Source organism: Protopterus annectens, chromosome 7.part0, assembly GCF_019279795.1.
Source record: "Protopterus annectens isolate FY-2018-M chromosome 7.part0, PAN1.0, whole genome shotgun sequence".
Classification (NCBI taxonomy): Eukaryota; Metazoa; Chordata; order Ceratodontiformes; family Protopteridae; genus Protopterus; species Protopterus annectens.
In genome coordinates, this window is record NC_056739.1 from 1,135,083,844 (window position 1) to 1,135,109,341 (window position 25,498).

Here is a 25,498-nt window from a genome sequence, read left to right on the forward strand (position 1 = left end):
GAAATCAAGTTTAAGCAGGTATGAAGCGCAAATCCTGTAGCAGAATTCACAGTACTGCCACTAGTACAATTCTACCACAGACTAAGGTACTATACTACTGGAATGCAACTTTAAGAAGGTATATGCAGCTATAAAAAGTATTGGCCAAGGCATTTGACACAATACCCCACTCAGGCATTGTTGACAACTCAAGAGGTTAGGTCTTAACCCATATTTCATGCATTGGATAGTCAACTGGCTCACAGACAGGACCCAAGAAGTTAAAATTGGGGAGGCCACCTCTACAAAGAGGCCAGTCACAAGTGGAGTCCTTTGGGGATCAGTCATTGGAGCATTCCTTTTTGGCATTTACTCCTCTGAAGCCGAAGTCAAAGCCAATGTGAATGGTCTCTGGTTGACTAAATCTGCAGATGATTGCAAATTTGGAGATGTCACTGAATCGCACACAGACACAAATGTTCTCCAGGAAAGGCTGACACAGACAAGCAACTGGTGTCAGAGCCATGGGTTAAACCTAAATGCCAAAAATGCATAATAGCATCCTTTGGGAAGTCATCCCACCCCAGTTAACTATCATATTGACAACATACCCCTTAGAGATGACCCAGTAGTCAGGGACTTAGGGACATACATAGACAGTAATCTAGCCTTTGACCACTATCTGTCTACAGTAGTGAGGAAATCATTCTATGTTGCACAGCTTATAAATAAAAGTATAGCATCCAGTTCCAAGGAAGTCATTATTCCACCATATTTGGCATTCATTAAACTTATCATTGAGTACAATGCCCATTTGGTATGTGCCTAACATATCTAACAATTGGAACATCCACAGAAGTTTCTCATTAAAACAATACAGGGCATAAGCAAAATGTCCTGTGGCTCAAGGCCCTATCACTATATTCTCTGTCCTACAGACTGTTGAAGGGAGAGCTATGCCTGGCATACAGGACATTCTCAGACCCCACTCTGATGGACCTCCTGCATATCCACAAAACAAACAGCACCAGAATTACCCATTCTAAAGACTTAAGCCTTGTCTGTGATATTAATAGGACCTGCTGGAGAGACAGGTATGTATCCCAGAGACTACCCCATCTCTGGAACAGGCTCCCCATCTGTATGAAGCAGAATTCATCCCTAACCCAATTCAAGTGTAACTTGGACAATTGGATAGGGAAAGGGAATTCATCCTTGGCTTGGCACCTGTGTCTCTAGTGGACACAGATAACCTTTAAATGGTTCATCTCTCAGGCCCCTGCTTGTTAATGTTTCATCTCCCAAGCCACTTATCAAGGGTACCAGAACTTGTTCAGAGATTTGATATGCATGGCTAGGACTAAAAAGGCCCTTGTATTCATTAGCCTAGTAAACACCTATGAACCTATGAATCACAGATCCTGGAACAGAATTCACAGTACTGCCACTGCTGTAATCCTACTATAGACTAAAGCACAAGGCTATGCAGATATTTAACAATAATGCTATAATAAATTAATACATGAGGCTCATGTCTGGCAGTAAAGCACAGTCCTGTGACAAATGTAAATGAAGCTACAAGACTAAGGCCACAGACTGGGTTCAAGACACAAAGAACTATGGAAGTAGAAGTGTAGTATAATACACAAATAATGTTAAAATCTTACAGTAATACACAATCTTCACACAACTGCAAATGAAGCTACAAGACTAATGTCCTAGAACAAACCTAAAGGAAATTCAAACAGATACCTTTTTTGGCTAAACCATAAACAAAAAGCAGAGAAGTACAAAAAACTATCATCACACAGGTCACTATAAGTGCAACTTAAAATATTCAGCTTTTATTCTTCCCCTTTGATGAAAATCTTGAATCTTACACCTCCCAGAGTCTTGTACAAAAGTGAAAATATGATTTTAGCTGAGTAAGAGTAGAATCATCTGCATACTGAATTACTGTGGCCTGCCGTGGATGCAGAATCTAGACCATTTTTGAAAAGACTGAATAGTGAGAGGCCTAGTAGAGATCCTTGTAGGACACATACAGAGAGGGGTAAGATAGAGGAGTAGTTCTGTTGCCGTCTGATGGCCTGCTGTCTATCACTATCATAATGATAATTTTGAAGCCAGTAAAGTAATGACTGAGTTAAACCTAATAAGGAGAGTTTGAGGATGAGTTTGTGGTGGCAAACGATATCACAAATCTGGAATGATCCAGGAAAAGAGTGGAAGCAAGACTACCTGAGTTTCTATTTTGGTTAACAGTTTCAGTGAAGCTCAGTAGAGTAGAAGTGGTACTATGATTAGGTCTCAAACCAAGTTGTGAGGGGCAAAGAGATTATCTATTATCAGTGACATATTTCAGAAGTTGTAAATAGATGCATTTCTCTAGAATTTTAGATACAAGTGATAATATTGCTATGAGTCTTTCTTTTGAGTGGCCAGTGGTTGTTCCAGCCTCTTGTAGGAATATGATAAAGGATTTTTTCCAAAGTTCTGATATATAGTTTTCGTTGATGGAGTGGTGAATGAGTATAGAGAACAGGTATGCTACTACAATAGTGGCAATCATGATATATTCAGAGGGAAGGTGGTCTAAAGTGATTGTTGTACGTTTAAGGTTGCATACCTCATTTTTGATATCTGAGGTAGGAACAGATTGGAGTGAGGACATTGCACTATGATGGTTTATTGGTCATAGAGTAATGGTGTGTGTTGTCATTTTGTTAAGGGGAGAAACTTCTGATTGCACAAAATGGCTTAACTGTGTTGCTATAGTCTCATTTTGTTGTGATGTGGATAAGGTGAGTTGGGTGGTATTAACTAGATTTAAAAAAAAAAATTATTGAAGAAAAGAGTTTAACCAAAATAAAAAGGTGTGAATGTGTGAATCTGAATGAATTGCCAAGAAAATATTTTAATAAAGTAAATAAGATCTGATGAACTTATGTGTTAATTTGGAAAGAACTACTTATCTACTTTATTAAAATATTTTCCTGTTAGGAATACATTCGGATACATGTCCTTTTTTATTTGGTTATTTTGCATTATAAGTGGTGATAAGAGTTTACTAGTTTTGCCTTTTTCGAAGAGCTATTCCTGTGACCAGCATCCATGAAGGTGCCTGCCAAAGCCTGTGGTATGGGTAAGTCATCCATCCACACCTAACATATTATGCCCTCCATGACCCAGAAATAATGAAGCATTGCTATGTGGAATCACAGAGAAGATTATTGAGATGTGTTGCTCTTATATGCAAACCTGTTGGATGTATGAAGTACCCATCCCTGTGGAGAACAAGATATTCAAAATGTTGGCTACACCGACCTTTCAGCAATCAATAGAGGCAAGGTGGGTGTATTCTGGTCATCTAACTCAAGGATACTATGACAATTTCTTGATAAGATGATACAGCATGTGGAGGACCTTATAAGGTTCCCATACACCACACAGGAGAAAAGCAATACCAATGGGGGATTTTTTTTATTTTTTGAACAATTCTTGCTCCTATGCATCAACATATGTTCTTCCTATCCAGAGCTCGATGTCCGTACCAGATCTTACAGCTTTCTCATTCCTCTGGACTAATTCCAACACAGGTGGGACTGCTCACTGAACATAAGGGCATCCTGGGGGTCTTGGCCATCACCATCACCATCAACTGTTTTTTTTTCACTAAGGCAAACCACGCTACTTCCACCTCCTATTTAGCCTTCATGGTTGCATCCATGGGATAGTTGTGCAATGGGGATGTGCAGCATATCATCCTGCCTCAGTGGCAGCTGAAACACCACCACCAGCTTACCCCTCCTTGAACAATATTTCTCAATGTGATGTCCGCAGTCTCCACCAGAGATTGTTGCAAGGAACATGGATATAAATGCCCACCTCCCCTGGATGGGCATGCGTTTCCATCCCACCACTCTTTCAGTCACCTAAGCCATTAACTGAACCTAGGTCATCTGGATCGTAGTCAGGGCTTTATTTCTACACCACCAAAGTGGCACCTTATGGGTATTTAATGACACAGCCCATTTTCCTAAGGTACTGGGAACTATTAGCTGTCCCCATACTGCAATAAAGGCCCCAAATGAGGAACAGGGACAACAGAATACCATCTGCAAAAAAATCCACTCTATCAACTGCCAGGCAATCTACACTGCACAGGGTATAATATGCAATATGCAAGCATGCCACTCAGTCAGACCCCATGGCTCCCACATCTGGCACATATCCAAATTATATCAGTGATTTGTGTGGGATATTTTCCACAAGGCCATCATTTTAGTAATGCCTGATATGCCGTGGAGACAAGGCTAAATGGGACTGGTATAAGAACAAAAGACCATGGCAGAAAATGTGTATAACTCCTCCCTGACAGAAACCCAAATCATAGCTGAACATGTGTTTGGAATGCTGAAGGCCCAAATCTACTATTTCCCTATCTCTGGTGGTGACATGCAGTATGATCCTGAAATATGCAGTAAAGGGTTTGCAGTATGTGTTATATTACTCAACATGTTTGTTTACAACTAAATACATCAGAGCAGAGACATTTGGGAAGAGGAAATCAGTGGCAGAGGAGGTGCTTGATGAGGCCATGAAGAAGCTAGCCACAGGGGATGACTATACAATGTGGAAGTGACCACAGAACTCAGTGGCACTAGATAAGAATCAACATCTGTTTCACAACTATGTGTCAGTTTAAAAAGAATATAGCATATGACAGTAACCATGATGCGTGCATGCAACAATACAACCAGGCTGTGCTGTACCATGTTGACTAGCCACAGTGTGTAACAGACACAGGATACCCAGGTAGCAGAATGCTGAGGCAAAGGTACAGTTGTCATCATATGGCCAGATGGGGACAGCCACACTGACAGCAGTCACCAATGGACAGAGTGTGTGTGTGTGTGTGTGTGTGTGTGTGTGTGTGTGTGTGTGTGTGTGTGTGTGTGTGTGTGTGTGTGTGTGTGTGTGTGTGTGTGTGTGTGCATGTGTGTGTGTGTGCGTGTGTGTGTGTGTGTGTGTGTGTGCACGTGTGCGTGTGTGTGTGTGTGTGTGTGTGTGTGCACGCGCGCGTGTGTGTGTGTGTGTGTGTGTGTGTGTGTGTGTGTGTGTGTGTGTGTGTGTGTATGTGTGGTGCACCCCTTAGACTAGCAACCTGAGCCCATAAAACCCATAATTGGTGTCAACCATTCTAGTGTAAGAGGCAGAGGTGAGCAGTGCTGCTACAGGAGCATAAGTGTGCATGGACACAGCTGCAGCAGAACAGGTCTGTGCCAGCATCTGGAGAACAGGTGCAGGGAATCCATAAATGTGTTCACTGATCATGTGCATCCCAGTTCACTGTGGTGCACTCTCCTGGGAAGGTCACAGGCATGATCCTCAGCATGCAGAAAGCAATGGTGTAATGTGCTATAGGTGGTCTCAGCATGAACACCCCTTCCACATCTGACTCCATTGCATCTTGCAGTGCTGTAAACACTGGATGGAGGTATACAGTTTGTGGTGATAGGGGAGTTAGACTGTGCCCTGCCCTCCAATGGTGGACTTCCCCACCAGAAATGGAGGAGAATCAGCCATGGGTATGATGCTGGCCATGCACAGGGACATCTGCAACATATAGACTCCCTACACTGCCTTTCTATTATGCTTCATAAATGGCCCAGGCTCACCTCCATATCTTTACACTGATGACAGACCACCTAGACCAGTTCTGCTATGGCTGCATTGCTCAGTTCCTGCCACTGTATAGTGGTCTTGCACAAATATTGACTAGTGGATATAGAGGCACTCAAATCATGTGTAGGACAGTACCTATTTGCAGCCTCTGGTATGCTGACCTTTACTGCCTTCCTACACTTAATGCAGCTGGTGGCATCCAAGGATGACCGTACCACTGGAGAAGAGCATACTGACATGTCATCCAGTTCCTGTCCTTTTGTGTTTTTCTGGGGCTGATAGGTAGATACAGGCACAAGAGCTGTGTCTATGGAAGGGGAAGAGATATGGCTATTTGTCTACTACCATCATACTACCACCAAGTATGACCCCTGACTGTGCTTGGATGCAGCTGTCATCATCATCATCAGGCTCAGACAGGCTCCCAACATCAAATATGCCTATATTCATAGTGACAGAACCTGATAACACAACACCTGTGAAAACATACAAGCATACCCAAGTATATGAATGCACACATCATCAACACCTGTAGACAAGTATAGTTAAACCTCTATAATTGAGTGCCACACAAAATCTAAAGTTAACATATCTTGAACTGAATGATGCCAATGCTGTACACCTGATATTTCTATAAGAAGAAATACACCATGCTTGTTAGTTGTATGTCACTGAGGCAGGCAGGGCATACAGATTGCTTCAAAATGTAGGTAATACCCATCTGGGGTATCAACATCTGATATGGGTGGTGCTCCATGCAGCTCTACTTACATGTCAATTACTCCACCATAGATCTCAGTGCTGTCTGTTCCCCCAGAGAGAGAGATGCCAAGAACTGTACTATATCATTTAGCAGTGATTCTGCCATGGACTCCTGACCTGTGGCCCTTCATTTCTGTGCCGTGTGGGCTGCCTTGCTGCATGCATGAGCAAGCATGTGAGTAACCCTTAATCAAACCTACTCATGACTTCTGTTGTGGACACTGAATGCATTGACCTACTCCACAAGTTCTGACCAGACATGTTCCCAAAAGACTTGGTCTGATGTAACATGAAGGAGCTTCTTCCAACCATGCTGAGAGATGGCCTACAGTATGATGTCATTCTCTGCCTGAGAAAATATGTCCTTCTTTCTGCCTACTTCAGGCATGTCTACTTGTAACTGTAAAAATATCTTTGTAAGTTGGCAGTATATAATTCACATTATACCAATACCTCAGCACCACAAATATATGTGCTGTGCTCTTGTAGCCATGGTTACATGTCACCTGCAGTGCAGCACAAACCATCTCTATGATTGCCTTCCAGCAGGGGTCTATGTGAAACTGTACTAGTTGCACTGGCATACTTTACACTCAGATGATGTGAAAGAAGGTGGTGAATGAATGCAGAAGAACAGCTGTAGTTCTCACTTAGAGTTATTAGGGATGGTTTACAGGTGATGCTTTGTACTGCTTGTGGTTCACACTTACAGTGACCTTCTGGGGTATGCATCCCTCTATGTTCCAGTAGTGTCCTACTGAGCTATTAAGGATGACAAAAGGTGATGTTTTGCACTAGCAAGTGGTCCTCACTTGTACTGAACATCTGACATCTACACCCTTCTCATCCCAGTATGAGATCGCTCACAAGTGATAATCTGTATAAGCAGATCATCAGACTGAATTGAAGTTGCTGACATGAAAGACTGTTTTACGACTGCTTTATTCTTTGCTCTGACTTCTGTTGTCTTAAGACTGTTTTACTCTTTGCTCTGACTTCTGCTAGGAGAGTATCTGAGTTACAAGCATTTATGCTAAGTACACCTACAGCGACCTAATGACATATGTCTTTCCCCACCTTGTACTAGCATGCAGAGTTATCTGGCTTGGTTCACTGATTGACATTTTTTGGGAACAGTGAACCACATTTGTTCTGGGGTAACATCTTTCCCAATCATAGTAATACCTTACAGCACCAGATGCTATGATAATGCAGCATCAAAGGATGAATCCATATGAAGTATGCATATAGGAGTACCAGAGAATGCTATCATTTGAGATTTTTGTATTCAAGATGAAGCTGCTTGACAGAACTGGTCTATAATCTTTAATTCAAATTGCTTTGTCCCTTGTTCAGCCTTTGGGTTACAAACAGTTCTTGAATGTCTAAGTTAAAAAATTAAATTAAGCATATAGGCTAGCTAGCTGGAAAGGACATACTGTATTTCTAAAACTTTCAAACGCACAAAATGCACAGTGGATATAAACTAGAAATAAGTTTCTCTCCCATAACATTCATGTATTTTCAAAACAGAGAATAAAACATGAGATGGTATGATATAAAAATGATATAATATGTATACTTGTATATGGGCACATGTGCATATATGTGCATATGCATGTGTATGAATTTAGGCTGTCTCATTTTAAAGAATTTCTGCAACTCCAGGGCACATTTTGGTAGGTTCATGTGGCCCCCTATCTCCTCACACCCTCCTTTCCTGATTTAGCCCTCTCCAAGGTCACACCAAAGAGAGTTAGTTTGAACTTCCAACAAGTTGAATTTTTTGATGTGTTGAGGTGCAATGATATATGCATGTATGTGTGCATATGTATGTGTGTATGTGTATGTGTATATGTGTGTGTGGGTTTACTATCAAATGACTGAAAATCAAATGACTGAATCCCAAAAAGACTGAAAATTCAAAATATTGAATGATGGAATTTGCCCCCTCTCCTCTGTTGTGCGATCTTGGAGTTGGTATATATATTTAGCAGGGGGTGTGATGGGCACACCCCCCAAGTGAGGGGAGCAGGGAGGGCTTGCACCTTGCATTAAAAATGTATTCAATATTTTGAATTTTCAGTCTTTTTGGGATTCAGTCTTTTGATTTTGAGTCATTTGATAGCAAACCGTGTGTGATTGTGTGTGTGTGTGTGTGTGTGTGTGTGTGTGTGTGTGTGTGTGTGTGTGTGTGTGTGTGTGTGTGTGTGTGAGTGTGTGTGTGTGTGTGTGTGTGTGTGTGTGTGTGTGTGTCCGTGAGTATATGTGTGCATGTGTGTTTATCTCTGTTAGAAAAGTGTAGGTACGCTATAAGGGTGAAGTTTGCAGTATTTTAACTGTATAAGATTACTTTTTATATATGTAAAATGCACTTCTGTCTATCTCACTTTATCCTTTCTTCTTTGTACATGTACTGGACGGTTCTTTACACAATAGCATAAAGTTCGAATGTTAGCATTTCCACTTACCTCTGAATGGCAGTTGTGGCTGATGTGTATAACCAAGAAGTTCAGGCATGTGCAGACTAAGTGATGACTGGAGTAAGTTACCTTTATGCCATGCTACTTGGTAAGGCACAGTAACAACTGCATCTGATGCTTACTAATTAAACAAGGGATCATGTACTGTTCTCTGCAGCTAAGAGGCCTATGCTGTCCTGCTGACACAATAGTTTTCTTTGTATTTGTTTCATCACTGTGCCCAGAATAGCCTACTTTAACAATTTTCAATGGGAATTGTCAATTGTCAATTGCATTTTTGAGGGCAACAATCTCAAAGACAACAATCAACATGGGTTCACTACCAGAAGGAGGTGTCAGTCAAAACAGATCCAGTTTTATTACTGGATTACAGCTGTACGTAACAAGGGAGTACCAGTGTATGTAGTCTACTGGGAATTTGTCATGGCCTTTGACTCTGTTCCGTATAGGAAGCTGATAGGAAAACAGGATGGGCTGGAAGTAGGTTCAAGACTGGGAAGATGGGATGTTGCATTGTTTAATTACAGGGGGTTGTAGTGAAGATGGTAATGCCAAGAAATAAGGAAGTGACTAAGTGGAGTACCACAGGGTTATGTTCTGGATCCAGTACTCTTCAATATGTTTATTTCAGACATATCTGTGAGAAGAGAAAACAGGATCATTCTCTCTGATGATGACACAAAGGTGTAGCAGTGGAGAATGGGAAAAAGAGTATAGTAAAGACCATGGAAAGACTGAGCAAGTGGACAGAAAGACAGAAGTTCAGGTTCACAGCAAAGACATGCAAAGTACTACACTTGGGCCCTGATAACTCTGGTGTGAAGTACCACCTGGAAGAAGTAGAACTGAAAATAACAAATCAGGAAAAGGATCCTGGCAGCTGATAATGTCTGGACTAAACCACCAGGAAAAGAAAGAGAGGGTAGGTGGAAGAGCAAACAAAATATTGTACTATATCATTAGGACTATGGATAAGCAATGATGTAAAACTTCCACTCTATAGGTCTTGGTTAAACAACACCTTGAGTGTTGTGCGCAGAACTGCAGGCCATGTAAGGAAAAGAATATCCGGGTGTTGAAAGTAATTCAGAGAAAAACTATCGGAAAGGTTTGTTCTTGTTGAAGGAAGGGAATATGACACAAAGCTAAAGTACTTGAGCTCTTTTCAGTTCATACCAGAAGAGGGAGAGGGGACATATTGGTGCACAAGATTATTTGAAGGAGGGGTGAACTGGATGTTTTACACAGGAAGGGCAAAGGGGGAAGAAAGGAGTACATGCAGCCTAAACTGGTAGCTACTGAGGAGTCCTAAAGTGAATGGAACAATCCAGTTGTGTTGGATTCTAAGCCAGACAGCTGCATAAAAATGTACAATGATTTCCAGTAGCTGAATGACATAGCTAAATTTGGCCCTTATCCAATGCCCACAGTGGATAAACTCAAACAGAAGTTAGAAAAATCAAGGTATGTGACTACCCTAAATTAGACCAAGTGTCCTTCACACCAAGTTACATAAACACCAGTATGGATGGACTACCAGAATCTTATATTTTATCTTAAACAGACAAGAACTGGGAGTTCTAAGCTGGGAGAAGGGTCACTATTGGATAGAGGATATTAAAAATGTAACAAAAATGCTACATTTTAGCTACCAAAATGTCATTTACTGTACTAGAATAACATTTAATGTGTTATTTGGATCTACATAAAAACATCTAGCACTAAAAAGTCAATACGATAAATATCAACCTAAAATAATTTACAAAAAAATCAACAGCATTATTTGTATGTTCAAAGACAAAATTTCACAGCATGCAAGTAAAAGTAAAATTTTTTTTGGGGGGGGCAAGCCCACTGCATCTCTTTTATACCCTGCTAATGAAATGCACAAACTCCAAGATAACACAATACTAGCGAAGGGGCATATTCCCAAGCTCTGGTATTATAGCAATCTTGTACAAATATAATATCAAAATCAAAAGTCCACTTTAAAAAAGGTCAGAGTTTTTGTTTTCATGCTCCAGATTTTTAACTTTGAACATGCAAATAACACTGTCAATGTTTTTTTTTTTCTGAATATTTACAGTTGACATTTTTCATCTAGCCTTTTTTTGTGTTTAGCCATTTTAGGATTATGGTGAAATATGCAACAACACAGACTGATGTGATGAATTTAAATGCAAGGGCTTCAGCTCAAAATGACAGAGACTTTTGCTTCTCATTGGGATGGAGTTGTGTGGCTAAGGGTATGGGCTCAGACAGAATATCAACAGAAAGCTGACAGAAATAAATCATAGAGAAAAGAAAGCTAACTAGATATAGCTGGAAAATTTTATTTAACAAACCACAGCATGTGAATATGCAGTCAATAACCAAAACTATTCAAACAACCAGGCTCACGTAGTGTATAATATTATACTTAATGTGGAAAGAACTCTTGGCTGGCATCCTTTCTTTGTGAGACTGATTTATTATTTCACCCTGGTTTACATGGATGGGCACTACGTGAGCCTGGTTGTTTGAATAGTTTTGGTTATTGGGGTATGTTCACATGCTGTGGTTTGATAACAAAATTTGGTTCTTTAGAGTAGCAGTGTCACAAGGTATTTTTTCCAGGGATTGTTTTAGTGAAATGGATGTTCTGTACCTGGATATGGTGCTGCTACTTCGGTTTTGCAAAAAGACACTGACCTTACTTCTGCTTCTTCTGAGGGAGATTTAACTCAACTTGTGACTCTTTCAACACAGCAATATTCTCATATACAAAATACCAGTGATAAACTTTGTGTGCTTTTTGCATCCTCCATAACCAGCCATTTCACTACTCCTCCCCCTTTTGAAGATGTCACACAAAGGGATTGTTTAATCCGAAGTTACATACAAGGAGTGACGAGAGTGTAGGAAGGTTTTCTACAGGTTGGGTCCAGTTGCGTCCCTATATGCAAACTTAAACTTAATTATGTACAATTCGGAAAAGACTTTTGTTTTGAATTCAGGTTCAAGGAAAGTTGGTACATCTATCTACATTTTTGGATGATATTTTTATTTTATGGAAAGATCCAGGGTCAGTTAAAGATGAATTTTTATTATATATTAACAACACAACCACCTTTCATAAATTTGCACATTCACATTCTTTTGACCATATAGATTATTTGGGTGTTGCAATTTCTAAAGACACACTAAACAGATGTTTTGGTTCAAAAGGTTTTAGAAAACCTACTTTTTCTAACAGTTATTTAGCTAACAATAGTTGTCACCCATGGTATATGATGAAAAATATTTTTAAGCAGCAACTTGTAAGGGTTGCTAGAATGTGTTCCGATGTCACTAATTTCAAGCCTGAAGTTGACAATTTGATTCATATGTTTCAAGGAAAGGGGTCACCCTTGTTTTTTTTAAACAAAATAAGCACAGAAGTCTTAAACGGATGGGGTAGCAAATTTAAGCACTTGCTTAGGATGGATGTGTGTAAACAGGCACCCATTTAATGCAATAACTCTTTTACATCTAAAGTCTTTTCCAGGGCGGAGCCTGAATGGCTAACTGAAAAAAGCAGTATTTTAGAGCTCCATATAATTAGTTAAATAAGACAGGAAAAAATATACTTTTTTTTTCTTCAAAGTATAAAATCTTATAGATAAATGACTAATTTACATAATTAGAAACTTTGGTGAAGTTTTACAAATAATTTCCTGTCAAAAAGCTTGGAGATAAATTCACTTGTTAAAATGAGCAACTCAAGGAATTCTCACCAGGATGCTGCCTTAAAGAAGAAACTACAACAGATGACATCTACCCTGCAGCAGTTGTTTTTGAAGATGGATGATTTTAAAGAGAACCTAGAAAATCTTAAAACAAGCAGTCAAAAACAGGCTAACACCCTCAAGGAAATGCTACAACACCAGGCAAGGATAACAGGAATATAGGTTTCTCTAAATGATTTAAAAAGCAGACTTAAGGAAGAGGAAACACAGAAAGAACTGCTTCTTAAACAAAACACTTGGCTGGTTAATAAAGTAGATGACTTGGAAAATAGGGAGAGGAGAAATAACATCTGGATTTTTGGATTATCTGAACACACAGAAGGTGAAGATATTATTTCCTTTTTATCAAGCTGGATCCCTGACTTTTTAAATTTAAAAGATGGACTTTCCTTTGCATTGAAAGGGTTCACAGAGCTCTTGGGAAACCTGCCACTAACTCACACTCTCCTCTTAGGTCAATAATTATCAAATTTCTTTCATACTTGGACAAGGAACTGATTTTAAGATCTGCTTGGAGGAAGGCACCTCTAAAATACAAACAGAACCTGATAAGATTTGATGACTATTCATTTAGAATAATGGAACAAAGGAAAAAAGTGTGGTCAATGATAAAATTTCTGAAACAAAATAACAAGAATACTGTATGCCAACGAGATGAGGACTTTTATTGACTTAGAGGAAGCCTCTTCATTTATTAAAACTAATAATATGATTACTTTACCAGAAGATATGGATTGGATGTCACCTTCTCTCAAGAGAACAAAAGAAACAAATGTCTAGACAGACGTCAAAACGAAAAAGCAAAAGACCGATACTGTTACAGCCAAATCTCTCAAAGCAACTACTATGATATGAATGTTTTAACATTACTTTAAAGGACCAATTTTACTGCTTGGAATTTTAAAACAACGGTAACTAACTACTGGAAACTTATCCATATTTTTTGAAAATAGATGACACATGAGAGTTTTCACATTACCTCAGGTATGTAAAACAGGGTACTTTTCTTTCACAGAAGGAGGATTATATAGCACATAAAATATTTATAATGTATATCAACATACATAGTATATGTGTATTTTCTCTTCATTTTCTTTTTTCTTTCTCTCTTCTCTCTTTTCTCATTATTTATTTTAACTGCATCTTGTCTCCCTTTCTAAATTCTCTCCTATTTACTATACTAATATAGTCTGTATATATTTAATAACTCGCTATCTATTGGCGTTCGTGAAAATCTGCTGCTAATCATTAGTGGACCGGAGTTCCGCTGTGGCGACCCCTAACCGGGAAAAGCCGAAAGACAACAACAACAACAACTATCTATACATAGATAAATAATAGTCTAAAATAATTTAGTTTTAAGGTAGACTAATTGGAATAGTGAGCTTAATTAATTGTTATTACAATATTTATTAGATTAATGATAGTCACTGTTATGCTTATTGGGATTGGGGACATGTTCTTGACTAACTCTGAAATGTTACATTCATGTACATATGCCCTTTGAATCATTTCCTTTTAGTATTAACAAATATATAAAAAAAAGAGGGAAAAATGTACTGTTGGTTAAGCGAGGAGAACTGCTGCAATTTCTAATGACACTGTGAACCTGCAAAGTGAATTTAGCCTCACAGATAACAAATCATGAGAAAATGTAATGTTGTTTAGTTATTAAAATGAAAAACAACCTAAGCAAGTTAAAATAAATACATAATTGGACTATTTGTAAATATTTTATGATTTATCCTCATAGGATTACATATTCCTGGAAACACAACTGAAATGTTCCCAAACTATATGCGCACTTAAATGTAGCTGCTTGATTAAAAAGTATTACTCAGTTTAACATGCTGATTCCACATGCTGTCTGCACTTTAAAAGTTACATTTTATATGTTACTTGAAATTGACAGTCTCTAGAGCACATGAAAATATACATATGACTTTTTGCAACTTGTTATTCTTTGCAGTTACCTCACACTCTGTACAAACTCACTTGGCAACTGATAGCTATTCATTTAAAATATCAGTTTAAATATTAAATGTGCCCTTGAAATGCTATTGACATTTTGACAAAATATAATCTGAACTGTAAAATGAATTACTTGAAAGAAGTGAAGTAATACATAGATTTCAAAGACAGTTCTTGACACTACAGTATAAGTAAACATATATATTCACAAGGAAGTATTGAAATGTTTTAGATTTCCAGTTAAAATAGCTCACTGTCAACATTTTGTGATATCAGAAAGTTTGAAGAGCTCGGAAATTATTATTCTTTGTCTTTATAATGATTATTAGACCGATGTTAAACTCTGCTTTGTTTAATGAATTGTGACACATCTTTATGAGGAAAAGTGGACCCAATTAGATGTTATTACAATAGTTATTAGATTAATGGTGGACACTGTTATGCTTAATGGGTTACGGGGCATGTTAGCAATTAACTCTGAAATGTTTTGTTCATATACATATTGTCAGTTGAATTATTTCCTATAATATTAACATAATATATAAAAGGAGGGAGAAATGTACTGTTGCATGTGAGAAGTGAAGTTTTCTTTACATTCTATCAGCCTCATGAACTATTTCAGTTTTTTTTTTTTTTTTAACGCTCATTGATTAGGAAACGCTTTATTTGCATTGTTATGGCAGTAGAAAACAACTGTGGCAGTTTCTACGGACTTTGTGAATCTGCGAATTGCATTTAGCCTCGCAGATAACAAATAAAAAAGTATTGTTGTTTAGCTATTACACTGAATTATAATCTAAGGAAGGGTAAATTAGATAACTTAATAGAACAACTTGTAAATACTTTATAAATTACTCACATTGGACTACACATTCCTGGAAACTCAACTGGAATGCCCCCAAATTACTTATGAACTTAAATGAAACTGCCTGATTAATAAGCATAACTTGCTTTAACAACCTGAATCCATAAGTTATCTGCTTTATATATGCTACATTATATATGTCACTTGCATATGATAGTCTCTAGAGCACACAAAAAATACATATTTTTGCAACATGCTATATTTGCACTAACCATACATTCTAAACTAACTCAATTGGCAACTGACAAGTTATTTATTTGAAACATCAGTCTAAATATTAATTGTGCCCTTGAAATATTGTTGCAGTTTTGACAAAACAAAACCTGAATTGAAAAAGGAATGATTTGAAGAAGTGAAGTATTGTACAGATTTCAAAGACAGCTATTGACACTACAATATAAGTAGAAATGTATACATGCAAGGAAAAAATTAAATGCTTTACACTTTTAGTTAAAATAGCTTATTGTTAACTTTTTGCTTTATCAGAAAATTTAAAGAGCTGGGAAATTATTTCTAATTTGTCTTTATAATGTTTACTAAAGTGATGTTAGTCACTGACTTGTTTAATGGATTGCGAGTCATGTACAAGACGGACTACCGAATGTTATTTCTGTTTACGTATGTTTGCTGAATTTCTTTTATTAGTACTGATTTAAAACAAGGGAAAGAAAGGGAAGGGAAATATATGTTTTTGGTCAAGGGAGGAGAGGCTTAAGAGTATTCTAACTGCCCCGAGAACCCTCTAAGATGTGCTAAACACTATTTGATTAATACTTACCTAAGATAAGTCTTGATTACATATGGGTAGCTACACATGCATTCTAGACCTGATGTGATTACCCATTCTGGGAGCAGGAGGTGCCCTATGCAGGGTGGGAATTGTCAGGGTGATCATAGTTCATTCTTAGACTCTGCTTTGTAAATCTATAAATATGTAAAAGCACTGCACACTAGAATGTAGGGCGCCTCTATTCAGAGTCAGGATACCACTGATAAGCCATGTCTTTTCATAAGTGTAAGTTGAAGTTGGTGAGCTGAAGAGTGGGAAAGTAAAGGAAGACAGTACACCTACAGTGAATTCATATTTCATAGGTAATCACTCATTGTCTCCTACAGAGTCCTTTTAGTCAAATTATTTTAGTAATAATCTATTTGTTGTTGACTTATTTAGTGTATGCTCCTCTGTTGCATTTAATTTATCTGAAATGACATATCTGCATGTTTGAGATCTCTTAGGGGTAACTAAATATTGGATATTTTCTAAGTCAACAAAATTGTTTATACTACTAACATTCCATCCTGATATATAAAACACTATAGAATAATAATAGAGTAATATAGAATTTCATATCTCTTTTAAGAAAATTCTCCATATAATAATTTAACATATAGGGCTCAGTTGATATTGTTGGTTAAAGGTATGAGTGATAATCCAATAGATCTATCTTTATCTATTGGATTAGGAATGACTTTCATTCCATGTTTAATGGGAAATTCATATTTACTTGAATTTGATACTTTAGAATTAATGTTTTATAGAAGCACTTTTTTAAAGCCTGACTAGAATTTTACCTTGTATTTAAAGAAGAAAGAACATTAAATTACACTCCCAAGTTTACACACATAAAAATAAAATTCAATGTTATCAGAGAATATGGTATAACTACTATAATCACAATTTAAAAAAAAAGAAGCAAAAAGTTTCTTCCAACAATAACTTGAAGTGGATTTAACATTCTTCTCATTAAATGCTAATGGCTTAAATAATGCAAATAAATGATCAAATTTACCAAAATATTTAAATCTAAATAAGGCACAAGTAGTATTTCTCCATGAAATGCATTTTAAGACTAATGGTAGCTTTATTTGGAACCCTAAGGACTATACAGTCTTAGCTCAATCCTCCTATAGAAAAAAGACAAAAGGAGTATCAATTCTCTGGAAGAAAAACATAATCACTCCAAAAGTTATTTATAAATATGAAGACAAGGAAGGTCTACTAGCATTTGTTATAATTAAATTTAATAATAGAATATAGACCTTAGCTAATCTATATTGGTTCCCAGGAATTGTAGCAGGAACTATTAAAAAAACACCTACATTTTATTTCCAACAATTATAAAGGAAATCTTATACTGGGAGGAGACTTTAATTGTACCTTAGAAGCTTCTGAAACCACCAAGAAGTCTTTTCACATAGCAACTATTCCAAAATCCTTAAAAAGTTGGATTGATTAATTTCATTTAATAGCCACTTTTAAAGTAAAAGATGATAAATCCTTATTATTTTCCCATAAAGACCATAGATTTGGAACACAAACCAGAATAGACAAATTATTCATAGTTCAAGATTTACAAACAAAAATCCTCAACTTCTCAATAGTTCCATGCCCCTTCTCAGATCATGACTCTCTGATAATGAAGCTCCAAATAGAGTTTAAACCTTTAATCTTCTCAACTAGAATTCCATCATATATAAGTGAAAATTAAAGAATTCAGAACCTGGATGTTGTCAGAACTACAATTATTTCTTGCAATTAATCATACAACAGAAATTAGTAGAGTCATAGTTTGGGACTCATTAAAAGCATATTTATTTGGTAAGACCCTTAGCTGGTACAAAAGCAAAGTTAGACAGTGGGAATCTGAATCACTAGACTTGCAAACCAGACTCTTGACAGCAAAATTTAAAAAAAAAATCAAAATTGTCCAGAAGTCAAAAAAGAAATAGAGGACATAAATAAAAAAATATAATGAAATTATAACACATAGCCATGGTGGTGCAGTGGTAGCATTGTCACCTCACAGCAAGAGGTTCTCCCATTTGATTCTCGGCTGGAACACCTTCTGTGTGGAGTCTACATGTTCTCCCTGCAGTCTTGTGGCATTCAAAAGACATGCGTAAATGGGCATGCTTTCGTTGAAAGTTGGGCATCGGGCTGGCACCTCAGCACCGTAAAAATCTACTGTCAATCATTAGCGGACTGGAGTTCTGCTGTGGCGACCCCTAACCGGGAAAAGCCAGAAGAAGAAGAAAAAGAATGAAATTCTAACCCACAAAACTTGTCTAGCCTTGGAAAAATAAGAAATAAACTTATTAGCCACCTCCCTCAGATATCTACATAACGTATCTATAAGAATTAAAATACAATCTAAAGCAAATAACATTAGTAGTATATATGAAAAGAAAGGGGAAAAAGTATCAGATATAGGAGACATCCTTGAAGCATTTTGGTTCCATTATATGGAACACTTCAAAAAAGAAGATTTAGATACCAACCAAATAAACTTAGATACAAACCTTATCAATATAAAAAAAATTCCAGAGAACTTAAAACTAGACCGACAAAAATATATATCCTACAAATAAATCGTTGACAAGATAAAAGAAAGTAAATCTAACAAAGCTCCAGGGATAGATGGCATAATTACGGAAATTTACAAACTCTTCCCTTCAACAATAATCTCCCTTTTTCATAAAACTTTGCTAGAGGTCCAGTCAGAAGCAAAAATACCACCCTCATGGAAATATTCTCTCATAACATCAATTCTAAAAGATAATAAACCATCAGACATTTGCACCTCATACAGACCTTTATCATTATTGAATAGTGATTACAAAATATTCATGTCAATCCTAGCTAACAGAATGAAAATCCCACTTTCAAAGACAATTAATAATGATCAAACTGGATTTTTATATAACAGGCACACACATGATAATATTAAAAGGATACTTACTCTTATAGATTATGTGAATAAAGAATATAGAGAAACACTTGTAATCAGATTAGACATAGAAAAAGCCTTTGATTCCCTCAACTGGGAATATCTATTTAAAACTTTAGCATTATTTGAATTTCCTCCTTCCTTCATCTTATTACTAAAAAACATATATATTAATAACTTAGCCTACATTAAATTAGATCCTTTCACCTCAGAATCTATCCATAAAATGAAAGGTACTAAACAAGGATGCCCCCTTTCTCCTATTTTATTTGCTTTTGCTATAGAAATACTTGCAGAAATAATATGAAATAATCCAAGAATAAAAGGAATAGAAGTCTATGACTAGTACATATCTAAAATAATGCTTTTTGCTAATGATATTTTATTAACCCTATCAAACTCCAGAGAGTCATTAGGAGAGCTAGAAGAAGTAATGGAGAAATTTTATAAGATTTCAGGTCTACACTTTAATAGATCAAAATCGAAATTTATATTTTTAAATAAGACAAAAGCACTACAAGTTACAGATAAATCCATCATAGGAAAACTAGAACTTACGCTAAATTAATTAGAAATAGTGTTAGGCAAAAATATAAATGAAACAATATTAATAAATTATAAAAACATTATTAAAACAATAAAAATATATACAGAAAAGTGGAACAAAATTATATTAACTTTTGAAGACAAATTGTAATTAATAAAAATGGTCTTATTGCCAAAAATACTAAATGTAGCAATAGCAATACAGTTAATTTCTGAAAGATGCATTCTTAAAGAAATAAACTTATGTTTAATAACATTTTATGGTATCCCAAAAAGAATAGAGTAGCTCTAACTCATCACATTAGACCCTGGAAACAAGGAGGACTGAACATCCCAAAAATAGAAACATATATAAAAGTATCTGTGCTTAAAACTACAATAGACTGGATAAACCCAAATTATTTTGCCAACTGGAAATAATTAACAAATGAATTTAATCTGTTAAAAAAATTTTAATTAATCAAACAAACCCTGGTACATACTATGCATAAGTATACAATATAATATAATAAAACCTTCTAAAACAACACTGATTAATTATTACATCAATTCTTTTAGGAAACTTATCAATGCAAACATAGATCTAAAACATTGGTTTGACGTTTTAACCCCATTTACCATCACTAAGAACTTTCCTCACAAAATATATAGGGAAACAATAACCTCCTGGGAACAAAATGGATTTTTATGCTGGTTTCAATGTGTAAATAAATTAAATGTATTAGATATAATATGATAAAAACTGCTTACAATATTCCAGCACAGAACTGGTTAACCTTACAAAGCATTGTAATGTACACTCAAGATTTATGCAGATTAATTGATAATTCTTCATTTAAAGATATTCCAAATCTAATAAGTTTTCTGTATGAATTTATATATAATAGTTGTGAAAAGAAAAATTCCATTTCAAATCTATATGAAGAGTTAATAACATATAAAACAATTCCCAAACCATCATACTGGCAGTTCTTAACAAAAGGTCACACATTGCAGTTAACAGAAGAAATTAAAAATAACATCTTACTATCAGTTAATTACACCTCTAACACACCGTACTGGAAAATATTTAACTGGAAATACTTACATAAAGCATTTTTAACACCAGATAGAATTAAAAAGATCAGTACTACTACAAATGTTTTTTGCTAGAGGTGTGAAAAGTCAATTAAAGCAGACTGGATTCATTTTTTTTATGAATGTAATAAAATTAAATCATATTGGAATGGAATCAATCATTTTTACAAGCTTTATTTAATGAATCCTTTACCTTAATTAAAGCATTGATTATACTAAATGTAAATGAGGGTCCCTACCTGAATATGACAAATATGTATTTGTTATGGGTAATACTTGCTATATCTAGGAAATGCATAACCAGAAGGTAGAATTCAAATACACCCCTGACCTTGGAAGAATTCTACACTTTACTGAAGACAACTGCATAGATGGAAATAAAAATCAAAGAACTACAAATCTATCCCAGGCCATTGGTAAATAATCCTTGGAAGAAAGTTATATCTTTTTTGGACACTCTGCAATAATCAATATTGTATCTCTGATAACTGATCTGTTAATTCTATATTTAATAACATGCAGTGTATATAATTGAAAGTCAGGCTATTGTAAATATTGTATATAGTTGTTTAAAATGAAACTTAAAAATATTATGTAAATGTTATTTTAATTGAAAATAAAAAAATGTTGAGGGTAAAGTATTTTCCAATTCAGTGATGGTTCCCTTTGGCTGTTATTATAAAGAAATTAAGAGTATTATTGTTAAAAATTGGAGTGTGTTAAAGAGGGACAAGGAGTTACATATGATTTTGGATGAAACCCCCTAAATTTGTTTTTAAAACTTGTAGAAATGTAAAAAATTTAATGGAACACCATAAAATAAATATTTCTAATAATAATAAGGGGGCATTAGGTGTTGTGGGACATGCAAGCAATGTAGTTTCATACTGGAAAGGACAACATTTTTTTAGGTTTGCCTCCTATTGCGATCATGTTAGGAAAAGGTAACTGTGCCACTAGGGATGCAGTTTTGTAGCAGTGTGTGTGTTGGGTGTCAACATTTTTACATTGATAAAACTGAAAGACAATTTCAGAAAAGAATTTAGGAACATACCTACACTATTGCTAAATGTAATACCAATAATTCATTGTTCAAACACACACTTACTTGTCCTTCTTTTACTAATTTTTTTATTTGGAATATTGGAAACTGCTGCTAGATGTGTGAGTGGTGATTCTTGGGAAACTGAGATTGAAAGGAAAGAGTGAATTTAGCAACTTAGGTTAAATGATTCAGTTAGACCCAGATTCAATTAATATATTTCAATAACACCTATTTTGAAACTAAGAGCAGCTGCTTTATAACATAAAATAAATGAAACAAAAATGTTTTTCTGAATTTTATCAACTTGTTTTTTAATATTTAATGAGTATTTTAAAATTTGTAAATTTGTATATTTGCTTCTCTTTTTTATTGTGTTTAACACTGTTTCTTTATCTTTTTTTATTGATGGTGTCACCTGATATTTCAAATAAAGTATTTAATTGCTTTATTCACTGAATTTTAACAGTTCTGATGAAGTCCCAGCATAGAGGGACAAAAACGCTCAACCGCTCATATTGTATGCTTATCGTGTTCATATTGTTTTTATAATATACTTATTGTATAAAGAATTCTTGGCAGGTGTCCTTTCTTTGTGAGACTGCTTCATTATTTCACCCTGGTTTACCTGGCTGGATACTACGTGAGCATGGTTGTTTGAATATTTGGAAGATTACCAAAACTTTGTTTGTGGAACACTCAAAACTTATTTTGAAGGTCCCTATGTTCAAGAAAGAAGCAGAGACAAACCTCAGCTCAGAGAAGTAAAAGAAGAGTATGAATGTGTGTGTGTGTGTGTGTGTGTGTGTGTGTGTGTGTGTGTGTGTGTGTGTGTGTGTGTGTGTATGTGTGTGTTTATATGTGTGTGCGTTTTGTCATTTCATTTAATTACTTAGCTAAATTGTGCAACAGTATGTAATAGAATGCTGTTGATGCTTTATCTCCCTGCAAACAAAATTCACTAATACTGAAGTGCTGCATCCAATGTGTATGCATTTATCTATATGTATATCTATATCTGATATACCTTTCTATATCTGTCTATCTACCTATCTATCTATCTATCTATCTATCTATCTATCTATGTGTGTTTGTGTATTTACCCTTGCTGTTATGGTCTGGGTCTTGTCTGAAAAGTGCTTAAGACCCACTACACCTATCTCAGTAAGAAATAAATAATCTCAGTAAGAAATAAGTAAAGTAAGTAATAAATAAAGTAAATATCATTGCAAATCATCTTTTAAGAGATGATTGTTGCAACAGTGTCCAGCAGTTTGTGCTATACAGCCCGGATATTCATGAACGTTGTCAATTCAAAATCAGTGCATTATCCTAGCAAATGCACTGTAAGTAAACAACTAAATTTATTTATTCGAAACTGTATCATGTGAGAAAGAATAGTTCTGCTTAATGTGGAGACAGCCTTTCCATTAGTAGTTTACAAGTTTCCAGCTTTTCTTAACACAGTTGTTCTTTAAAATTCCTATTAATTGGGCATATAACATCCAGATCCATTTCCACGAATCTATATTTTTAGTCAGTCTCAAAGTCTGAAATGTACACTTGCAGGTTTTTGAAGATAAAATCAGTTTGGGTACTTGCTGAGTGACAGACACATGCTGTGGATATATTAAATTGTGCTCTCTTTATATAGCTCCATTTCATTACTCAGCAAGAAGTCTTTGGGATATTTCAAAGGCAATAACTACACCACTGTTTGTCTGAAACACCTGGATAAAAGCAGCTCAAAGGCCTTTCAAACATTCTCAGTACAGATATCATGCAGCTCACATATTTTCTGAACATTCCTAATGTTCAAAATAAAATTGTCCTTTCTGACATTTCTGTTTGTTTTTTATTTTCATTTTTTTACTGCTAAACTGGTTTATTGGTACAGTATACAACATATTTGTTAGAACTTCTTAAAGTTGTCATTAGGCCCCGTTTGCTCCTCTCCCCCAAAAGGACAAAACCCATATTGGCGGCTGTAAATTATATCAACAGACATACTGTTTCTCATTTCCACTTCAGTATCAGCTCAAAGTTTGTTTTCTAAAACTGTATATAGCAAAAGTAGAAAGAGCAACACAAGTTTTTATTTCATTGTTTCCTTAATATTACCACAAATCTCATGTTAGGTCATTTGTTGTACTACAAAAATATTGTATTCACTATAGGCATTATCAGGTTGAGTGCTATTAACCATTTATGTTTGAAGGATGGTATATTTATGTGACAATAATTGTGATAATTAGCACACTGTTGAACCAGAATGTTTCATCACAGCAGCCTTGATGTGGGCATGTGCAATTTTAAGATGTTGGAGTTGTATAGCCTCTATAAGGAATACAACAAGAAAAACAGATATGGCACATGTGTGCAAAAAGCACCTATGCAAACACTCATACACACACACACACACACACACACACACATACACACACACACACACACACACACACACACGCATGCATGCACACAACCATGTTGCACAAACTCTTGCACACCATATCCAGAAGTCACATTGTTCTAGTTATTTACCCTTGATGAGTCATTCTTGCACTCATTGCCAGATGCTGTGCTTATCCGTTGCTCTCCGGATTAACAGGTATGAGTCCCCTTTCTTTCTTTCTTTCTGTTCACTAAGATTCAGTCTCAGAGTGTGTGTGAGGTTGATTGGTGATGATGAGTTAGAATCCATCATTCTGACAAACCATGTGACTCTCCAGTGACCTCCAGCACATTGTCTACTTTTGTATTATTGAAGTTTGCTGTTTCATTCGGTGACTTATTTTGAGACCTACAAATGTGTGACTAAACTGGTTGTATCAAACTCTTCTCCTCACCCTTACAAAGGAAGGCAATGCACAGCTCGCTCCTTCATAAACAGGAAATTCTGCTCTTATGCCACTAGATAAATTCATCCCAACATATTTTTGTGCATGGAAGCAGATTAAGTACAACACATTATGGAAAACTAACAAGCAGCAGTTTTATTTAAAACTCTATAAGTTCTTGCCAAAACACAAAGATCAGTTTTTGATTTTGCTGTAATAAGTTGCAAAGAAATAGTTTTATTTTTATTTATTCTCACCTTCTAAAGTAAAATGTACATCTCAGACAGTAGAGAAGCATCTGAAGAATTGGCTTACTTTAAATTAGTTTAGATTTGGTGGGCATAAATTGGATATAGGCATAGTGCAGTTTGCGTAATTCAGTCATTCAAATGCACTGTATTTTTATAGTTACATTTTTCAATGAGTTAATTGATGGAGTATGATATGTTTATTTATTTATTTTTTAATTTATTAATGAGTCATATATTCATCATAACTTGGTTGTATATATATGCATTTGTGGCACTTTCTCTGTGAATAAGTAATAATATTTTTCACTTGCTGCATAGACTTTATAACTGTTTTCTTTTAATAATATTAATATATTATTAACTATTTCATCAACAAAAACTGCAGTGCTCTGACAATGGAATGAAATGGAACTGTCTGTATTCTGTCAGCTGTTATTAAAAGGAAAGACGTTCTATTTCTGTTTGAAATCTCTCTAATATCCATGGTGTGTACTGCACAAGA